This window comes from Dendrobates tinctorius, unplaced genomic scaffold (genome assembly GCF_039654945.1).
Source record: "Dendrobates tinctorius isolate UK_male_01 unplaced genomic scaffold, ASM3965494v1 ptg000126l, whole genome shotgun sequence".
In the NCBI taxonomy this organism is placed as follows: Eukaryota; Metazoa; Chordata; class Amphibia; order Anura; family Dendrobatidae; genus Dendrobates; species Dendrobates tinctorius.
Genome location: NW_027361794.1, coordinates 8,549,172 through 8,558,718, shown reverse-complemented (window position 1 = coordinate 8,558,718; position 9,547 = coordinate 8,549,172). Strand labels below are relative to the sequence as shown.

At 45.4% G+C, this 9,547-nt stretch overlaps 1 protein-coding gene across 7 annotated transcripts in view; it reads right to left on the bottom strand.

The window, feature by feature from the left end:
* Positions 1 to 9,547, bottom strand: part of LOC141047286 (uncharacterized) — a 527,896-nt gene that overhangs the window by 382,584 nt on the left and 135,765 nt on the right. The gene's annotated exons all lie outside the window — the stretch shown is intronic.

The window sequence follows — 9,547 nt, the reverse complement described above, 5'->3', positions numbered from 1 at the left end:
CTTTACATGGGGAGCAGGTGGAGATGGAATAACAAATTAAACAGGATGATACTACTCAGTCTGGCCTCATCTCAGAGCATATTGGGTGATAATAAGGAGAAGGAGGCTGAGGTGGAACAGGAGATGGTTGCCTGCGCTACAGAAGGTACTAGCCACTTCATCTTCATCCCATCTGTTCAGCGTGGATGGACTGAAGAGGAGGAGAGCGAGGAGGAAGAAGAGAAGATGGATATTTGTTCTGGTGGGGAGAGGGAAGTCTTGCCTCTTGGAAGTCTGGCACACAAGGCTGACTTTATATTCCTCTGCCTTTCCCGTAACCATTGAGTTATACGCATTTTTGCCAACACTGATTACTGGTTGTTTGACCCGTCTTGACCTACTCTTCAAGGAGAACTTTACATCTTTCCTTCCTTCCGTGGAGGCTGCTAGTAAAATGGGGCAATACCAGAAGGCCCTAGTTGAACAATTAGATAAAAAAATTCTCATCTGACAACACTGAAGATAAAGGTCATAGTTCCTTGGACAACCAAGGAGTAGAAATGAGGGAGACACACCATGGAAAACAGTGGCATGTGAAAGCTATCAAAGGTCTGGGATAGTTTCATTAGACTCTCCCAGAACCCAAGCCTTGACGTGCTGGATACTCTAACAAGGAGGGAAATGTTTTGGAAGGTGGTGAAGGAGTAGCTGACCGTACCAGCAACCCCAGTGATTCATCTGTGCAGTACAACTATTGGGTATCCAAGCAGGACACGTGGCATGAACTGTCCTATGCGTTAGTGGAGTTGTCCTGCCTTGCTGCTAGCATTTTGTCAGAGTGGGTTTCTAGTGCTGCCAGGGGCATAATAAATGAGGCGCATCCGCCTGTCAACTGAAAATGCTTACAGGCTGACTCTCATCAAAATGAACAAGGCCTGGATTGGACCAGACTTCTCAACCCCACTTCATGACAGCAGCAGAACATGTTCTTGCAATTTCTTTTTTTTTTTTTTCGTGCTTACCTTTTCCACCATATCTACAGGGTCATGATGTGACCCTCATTAATTTTTTGAGGGTGTATACGATGCCCTACTACATAATTTTTACAGGATATGTATGAGGCTTTCCTCCTATAATACACATAAATAACTTTTATATACTTATATATCTGTAAAAAAAAAATAAAAAATTATATATATATAATATAGTAAGGAGTTTTCCTTCAGCTCCTAGCTCTCTGAAGCTTAGGCCATGCCCCCATCAGTCAGGTGATTCATGTCCTGTTTGTCTGAAGCATGTATCTTCACCGCTGCTGCCCTACTCCACAGATATCTTTGGGCACAGTTTGTTTCACTCAGGACACACACACTGGTTCAGTGAGCAAGTGCAGTGTGGTGCTCCTGACATAAGTGACCGCACATTTTTTCAAGTTGGGTGTTTTTTTTTCTCTAAGCTAATTAGCAGCATGGATCCCATGCAAGTTTTGGCTGATCAGGTCAAGCACCTGACCCAAATGTTCCAGAAACTCAATGTGGAACAGCACACGATGGCCCGTACCCAGCAACAGTTGGTGGATACTGTGCAGGGGGCTGTGGCTGCAGGGGCTCCTAGTTCTGGGGATAGAGATGTGTCATTAGCATTGCCCGAATCTCCGGTCAAACTGCCAGACCCTTTCTCAGGGGATAAAAGGGAGTTCAGGTCCTTCAGAGAAGGATGCAAGCTTTTTTTCTCTCAGGCTCCGCTCCTCCAGGGACGAGTTCCAGAGGGTGGGGGTCGTCATTTCCCTACTTTGGGGTGCTCCGCGAGCATGGACTTTTTCTCTATCTCCTTCTGCCCCGGATAGAATGACTTTTGATGCCTTTTTTGAAGCCCTGGGTCGCATATATGATGAACCTGACACGGTTCGTATGGCTGAAGATATGGTGATGAATGTAAGCCAGGGTAAACGCTCGACTGAGTGGTTTTGTGCAGATTTCCAATGCTGGGCAGCGGAGATCTCAAGGGATGATGCTGCCCTTCGGGGGCTATTTCGCAGAGGCTTGTTCGAACGCCTCCAGGATGCACTGGCCCCTCACCCTCCACCAGACACTTTGGAGGATGCCATTACGCAAGCAGTGCGTATGGACCGCAGGCTTCAGGCTAGGGGCGGCATGCAGTCCGAGACATCTCTTTTCTCTGGCAGCAAATAGACTGGTATTGCGCCTGCTGCTCCTGAGCCTATGAAATTTGGCTGTTATGAATGAGTCACCGGAGGAGGAAAAAACAAAAATACAAGCTAGGTCCAGAAAACCGGAGAGGTTGGTAGCTAGCGGGTTGCAGACCCCTGATCCTATTCACAACAACTAACAGTAGCCGTGGGGTGTTCCTACGGTGGTCCTAGACACCTCGTTCACAGCCGGAGAACTAAATAAACCTAAAGAAAGAAAGGGGAAATCTAAACTGCCCCAGAGCAGACCCCAAAGCAATAGACAGCCCCCAACATGTATTGACGGTGAAAACAGATGAAAACACAAACACAGACAGACAGGCTGAGCAAATGATGGGGCCCTCACTAACTAGATAGGACAGGAAAGAAAAGCAACTGTCTGCAATCACGCAAAAACCCTGCCAAAAATAATGTCCAGCATGTCTGATAAAAAAGGCCCTGAAGTCGCTAGACTTCAAAATCACTATATCAGCACTCAGGTATATTCTGAAAACAGAGCAAAGAGATCAACTGATCAGAGACAAAAATGGAGTTCAGCCAGTCCCAACCAGGGCTGGCTGAACACAAACACTAAGTAAACCAGACAAAATCTCATGGAACAATAGCAGAGCAAAAACTTAGCTTTAGTAGACAGGACTAAACTGGAGGCCAGAGCTCAGAGCAGAGAGGATCACCAGCAACCCAGCAGGGCGTCGGCGGCCTTATATCCACTCAGAGATTCCGGATGTCCAATCCCACTCCACCTGTTCAGATGACAGGTTTTCCCCATCCAAATCAATTTCACTACCTCCTTTCACCAGCAGAGGGAGTTCAGACATCAAAGGTGAAGGAGAAAATAAGCTCATAACAGTACCTCCCCCTTGAGGGGGGGTCACCGAACCCTCATCCACGCCACCAGGGCGATCAGGATGGGCCCGATGAAAAGCACAAACCAATCTTTCGGCATGAATATCAGATGCAGATACCCAAGAATTATCCTCCTGGCCATAACCCTTCCACTTAACCAAATACTGGAGTCTCCGTCTAGCCAGACGAGAATCCAGTATCTTCTCAACCTCATATTCCACATTACCTTCAACCAATACAGGGTCAGGAGGTGCCACCACAGGAACTACTGGCTCAACAAACCTCTTTAACAGAGACTTATGAAACACGTTATGGATCTTGAATGTAACAGGAAGAGCCAATCGAAAAGAGACCGGAATCAGAATCTCCAAAATCTTGTAAGGTCCAATAAATCTAGGTTTAAACTTTGGAGAAGCCACCTTCATAGAGATATTCTTTGATGACAACCAAACCATATCACCCACCTTAAACCGGGGACCAATGGTCCTATGCCGGTTGGAAAACCGCTGGGCCTTTTCCTGAGAGAGAGACAACTTATCCACCACTTGGTCCCAGATCTGGTGCATTCTCTCCACCACAGTGTCACCACCTGGGCAGGCAGAAGACTCCACCTGCCCTAAAGAGAATCGAGGATGAAACCCAAAGTTACAAAAAAAAGGTGACATCAAAGTGGCAGAACTAGCTCTATTATTTAAAGCAAATTCGGCCAAGGGCAAAAATGAAACCCAATCATCCTGATCAGCAGAAATAAAACATCTCAAATAAGACTCCAAAGTCTGGTTTGTTCTCTCCGTCTGCCCATTGGTCTGAGGGTGAAACGCAGAGGAGAAGGACAACTGAATTCCCAGCTTGGAACAAAAAGTCCTCCAAAATCTAGAAACAAACTGAACTCCTCTGTCAGACACAATATTCTCAGGAATCCCATGCAAGTGAACCACCTGTTGCAAAAACAAGCGCACCAACTCTGAGGAGGATGGCAACTTAGGGAGTGGTACAAGATGAACCATCTTAGAGAACCTATCACAAATCACCCAAATAACAGTCATTCTCTGAGAGACAGGCATATCAGAAATAAAATCCATTGAAATATGGGTCCATGGCCTCCTGGGGACCGGCAAAGGCATCAACAACCCACTAGAGCGAGAACAAGGTTTAGACCGGGAGCAAGTCCCACAGGACTGCACAAAATTCCTTACATCATGAGACAAGGCGGGCCACCAAAAAGACCGACTCACCAAATCTCTTGTACCAAAAATACCTGGATGACCAGCCAATGCGGAGCAATGAACTTCAGACATTACTCTCTTCCTCCACTGGTCAGGAACATACAATTTTCCAATGGGACAACGCTCAGGTTTGTCCTCCTGAAACTCTTCCAGAGCACGTCTCAAATTGGGCGAGATGGCAAAAAGAACTACCCCCTCACCTAAGATGGTAGCAGGTTTGGTCACAATAGGAGAATCAGCAATGAATCTCCTAGAGAGGGCGTCTGCCTTGACATTCTTAGTGCCCGGAAGAAAAGAGACCACAAAATCAAAACGTGTGAAAAGCAAGGCCCACCTAGCCTGTCTAGGATTCAAGCGTTTGGCCGACTCAAGGTAAATCAAATTCTTGTGGTCAGTAAGGACCACGACTTGATGTTTAGCTCCCTCCAACCAATGTCTCCACTCCTCAAATGCCCATTTCATGGCTAACAGTTCCCGATTCCCCACATCATAATTGCGTTCGCATGGGGAGAACTTTCAGGAAAAGAATGCACAGGGATTCATTTTAGATGGTACCGGATCTTTTTGTGACAAAACAGCTCCTGCACCAATCTCAGAAGCATCCACCTCTACCTAAAACGGTAGTGAGACATCAGGTTGCCGCAAAACCGGAGCAGAAGTGAACCTCCGCTTCAGCTCCTGAAAGGAAGAAACAGCCTCTGGAGGCCAATTCAGCACATCAGCACCCTTCTTAGTCAAATCAGTCAATGGTTTGGCAATACCAGAAAAATTAGCTATAAATTTATGATAAAAATTAGCAAAACTTAAAAACTTCTGGAGGGCCTTCAAAGAAGTGGGCTGAACCCAATCATAAATGGCCTGTACCTTGGCCGGGTCCATTTCAATAGTTGACGGAGACAAAATAAATCCCAAAAATGAAATCCTCTGTACACCAAAAAGGCATTTCAATCCTTTAACATACAGGGAATTCTCCCTCAAAATCAGGAACACAGTCCGAACATGTTCCACATGAGAGTCCCAATCCCTGGAAAAGATCGAAATATCATCCAGATAGATGATCAAAAATGTATCCACAAAGTCCCGAAAATATCATTCATGAAGCACTGGAAGACAGAAGGGGCATTAGTGAGCCCAAAAGGCATCACCAGGTACTCAAAATGTCCCTCCGGAGTATTAAACACCGTCTTCCATTCATCCCCATGCTTAATGCGAATAAGATTATACGCCCCCCTGAGGTCAAGCTTGGTAAACCAGCAAGCACCTTTAACTCTGGAGAATAGATCAGAAATCAGGGGTAACGGATACTGATATTTTACAGTAATTTTGTTGAGGGAACGATAGTTAATACAAGGCCTTAATGAACCATCTTTCTTGGCCACGAAAAAAAAAAACAGCACCCAAGAGTGAAGAGGATGGTCTAATATGACCCTTCTCCAACGACTCCTTAATATAAGATCGCATAGGCTCGTGCTCGGGTACAGATAAATTGAAAAGTCGACCCTTGGGAAATTTACACCCAGGGCTCAACTTAATTGCACAGTCATAACTCCTGTGAGGAGGCAAAGACGCAGACTTATTCTCACTAAATACATCATAAAAATCAGCCAAATAGTCAGGAACATCATGCGCCTGGGGAGAGGTGGAGAAAACAGGAGCGTCACCAAGAGCACACCGACAACCCCAACTCATCACAGACACAGATTTCCAATCCAAAACTGGATTATGGATTTGCAACCAGGGAAATCCCAGAACAATGGTATCATGCAAATTATGCAACACCAAACATCTGCAATTTTCTTGATGGTTTAGGGCGACCCGCATTACCACCTGGGTCCAAAACAGGTTTATTCGCCAAAGGAGTAGCATCAATACCCGTCAAAGGGATAGGCGTCTGCAGAGGTGTCATAGGAAACCCACAACATTTAGAAAAATCCAAGTCCATTAGGTTCAGAGCCGCTCCCGAATCCACAAAAGCCTTGGCGGAAAATGTGGACAGGGAGCAGATCAGAGTAATTGCCAGAAGAAACTTAGGTTGAACACCACCCACAGCAAATGTGTGTGCAAAACGTTTCGTTTAGGGCAGACAGAAATCATATGAGAGGCATCTCCACAGAAAAAACACAGCTTATTACGCCTTCTGAACTCCTGACGTTGCGCCCTAGACAAAATTCTATCACATTGCATAGGTTCAGACATTTGTTCAACAGGTGGCAACATTTCTCGTGTACTTTTACGTTCACGTAAACGCCGATCAACCTGAATGGCTAATGACATAAAATCGTCAAGACCAGAGGGAACAGGAAATCCCACCATAGTAGCTTTTACTGTTTCTGACAAACCCTTCCGAAAGAGAGCTGCCAAGGCACCATCATTCCAGGTAGTAAGGACCGCCCACTTTCGGAATTTTTGACAGTATAACTCTGCAGAATCCTGACCCTGGCTCAATGCCAACAGGGCTTTCTCAGCTTGATCAATAGCATTAGGTTCATCATACAACAACCCCAAGGCTTGAAAAAATGCGTCCACATTAGTTAGAATAGGATCATCAGGTGTCAAAGAAAACGCCCAATCCAGGGGATTGCCGCGCAGCAAAGAGATGACAATTTTAACCTGCTGCGCAGAGCTCCCCGATGAGTTAGGCTCCAAGGCAAGAGATAATTTACAATTATTCTTAAAATTCAAAAATTTAGACCGATCCCCAAAAAACACATCAGGAGTAGGAATCTTTGGTTCAGCAGCATGTGAATGAGCAAGATAGGCGGAAATTCCCCGCACTTCAGCAGCCAGCTACTCCACATGATCAGACAATTGCTTAATCTCCATTAAGAAAATTCCTCCTACGGCCCCAGAGAAAAAAAGGAAAAAATATACATTAAAAAAAATTCTGACACTTTTTTTTTTTTTTTCTTTTACAATTCTTTCCTGCAATTGAGTACCCTAGAATCTGCGGTATGGCTGGTGATTCTGTTATGAATGAGTCACCGGAGGAGGAAAAAACAAAAATACAAGCTAAGTTCAGAAAACCAGTGAGGTTGGTAGCTAGCGGATTGCAGACCCCGATCCTATTCACAACAACTAACAGTAGCCGTGGGGTGTTCCTACGGTGGTCCTAGACACCTCGTTCACAGCCGGAGAACAAAATAAATCTAAAGAAAGAAAGGGGAAATCTAAACTGCCCCAGAGCAGACCCCAAAGCAATAGACAGCCCCCAACATGTATTGACGGTGAAAACAGATGAAAACACAAACACAGACAGAAAGACAGGCTGAGCAAACGATGGGGCCCTCACTAACTAGATAGGACAGGAAAGAAAAGCAACTGTCTGCAATCACGCAAAAACCCTGCCAAAAATAATGTCCAACATGTCTGATAGAAAAGGCCCTGAAGTCGCTAGACTTCAAAATCACTATATCAGCACTCAGGTATATTCTGAAAACAGAGCAAAGAGATCAACTGATCAGAGACAAAAATGGAGTTCAGCCAGTCCCAACCAGGGCTGGCTGAACACAAACACTAAGTAAACCAGACAAAATCTCATGGAACAATAGCAGAGCAAAAACTTAGCTTTAGTAGACAGGACTAAACTGGAGGCCAGAGCTCAGAGCAGAGAGGATCACCAGCAACCCAGCAGGGCGTCGGCGGCCTTATATCCACTCAGAGATTCCGGATGTCCAATCCCACTCCACCTGTTCAGATGACAGGTTTTCCCCATCCAAATCAATTTCACTACCTCCTTTCACCAGCAGAGGGAGTTTATCGGACATCAAAGGTGAAGGAGGAAATGAGCTCATAACATTTGGCGTCACCTCTGTCAGAGAAAAAGAGAAAACGTCGCCAGGAGAAGCAGCTCTGTTTTTTTGTGGGGAGTCCGGTCAGTGGAAAAAGGAGTGTCCCTTGTGTCCGTCATCCTCCAAGGCGACGGGAAACAACTAGGTCTGGGTAGTGATCGAGGAGGCTGCCCAGACCTTCAGGTACTTTCTTCCTCATGTGCTAAGGTTTTGCTAAAAGTTGAACTGTTGGTAGACAATGATCGTTTTTTCTCTACAGCACTGGTGGAGAGTGGTTCATCACTCAACCTGGTCAGCTCTGATGTCGTTTCCCAACACCAGATAGGGACAGTCAGGCTTCATACCCCACTTTAAGTCGTGGCCATCGACTCTTCTTTGACCCGAAAGGGGATTCTTTCTGTTTCTGAGAAGTTTGTGTTGAAGGTTGGTCCTTCCCACATGGAAGAAATTGAATGCTTAGTTATGGACAAATTGCCTGCAGGGCTGGTTTTGGGCATGCCGTGGCTTCAACGCCACAATCCAGTGATTGACTGGGAATTGGGGGAGATTGTCAAGTGGGGGTCCAAATGTGTCGACTGTGACCACAAATCTGTTCTTTGTGTGAAAATTGCAAAACCTTTCTCTGTGTCTTCTGTCAGTCTGGAGGGTATTCTGGAGTACCTAAAGGACTTTGAGGACATTTTTTTTCAGAAAGTGAGGCTGAGGCGTTACCCCCTCATAGGCCATTTGACTGTGCCATCGATTCTTATTCCAGGAGCCAAATTGCCCAAAGCTCGTTTATTTAATTTGTCGGGTCCGGAGCGCCTGACTATGAAACAATATATTGCTGAGAGTCTCAGTAAGGGGCACATAAGACCTTCAGTTTCCCCAGTAGCAGCGGGGTTTTCCTTTGTTAAGAAAAAAGATGGCGGCCTACGTCCCTGCCTCAACTTTTGAGAATTAAATAAAATCACGATCAGGAACATATATCCCCTGCCTTTGATTCCGATCTCTGTAATCAGCTCTCTGGATTCAGATGGTTCTCTAAACTGGATCTCAGAGGGGCCTATAATCTGATAAGGATACGGGAAGGGGATGAGTGGAAAACGGCTTTTCTTACTTCTGAGGGGTTATTTGAGAACTTGGTAATGCCTTTTGGTCTCACCAATGCGCCAGCGGTTTTCCACAATTTTATCAATGTTGTGTTCTCGGACCTCATCGGCCGCTTTGTAATTGTATACCTGGATGATATCCTGATATATTCTGCTGATAAGCAGTCACATTTGTTACATGTTAAAACTGTACTCCAGAGGCTCTGAGAAAATCAATTGTTCGTCAAACTCGAGAAATGTTCATTTTTTGTTCAAGAGTTGTAATTTTTAGGTCTTATAATCTCACTTCAGGGCTTTCGCATGGATCCCAAGAAGATGCAAGCTATTGTGGAGTGGGTCCAGCCTCGGGACCTTAAGGGACTCCAGTGCTTCTTGGGATTAGCACATTATTAACGCAAGTTTATCAAAGGG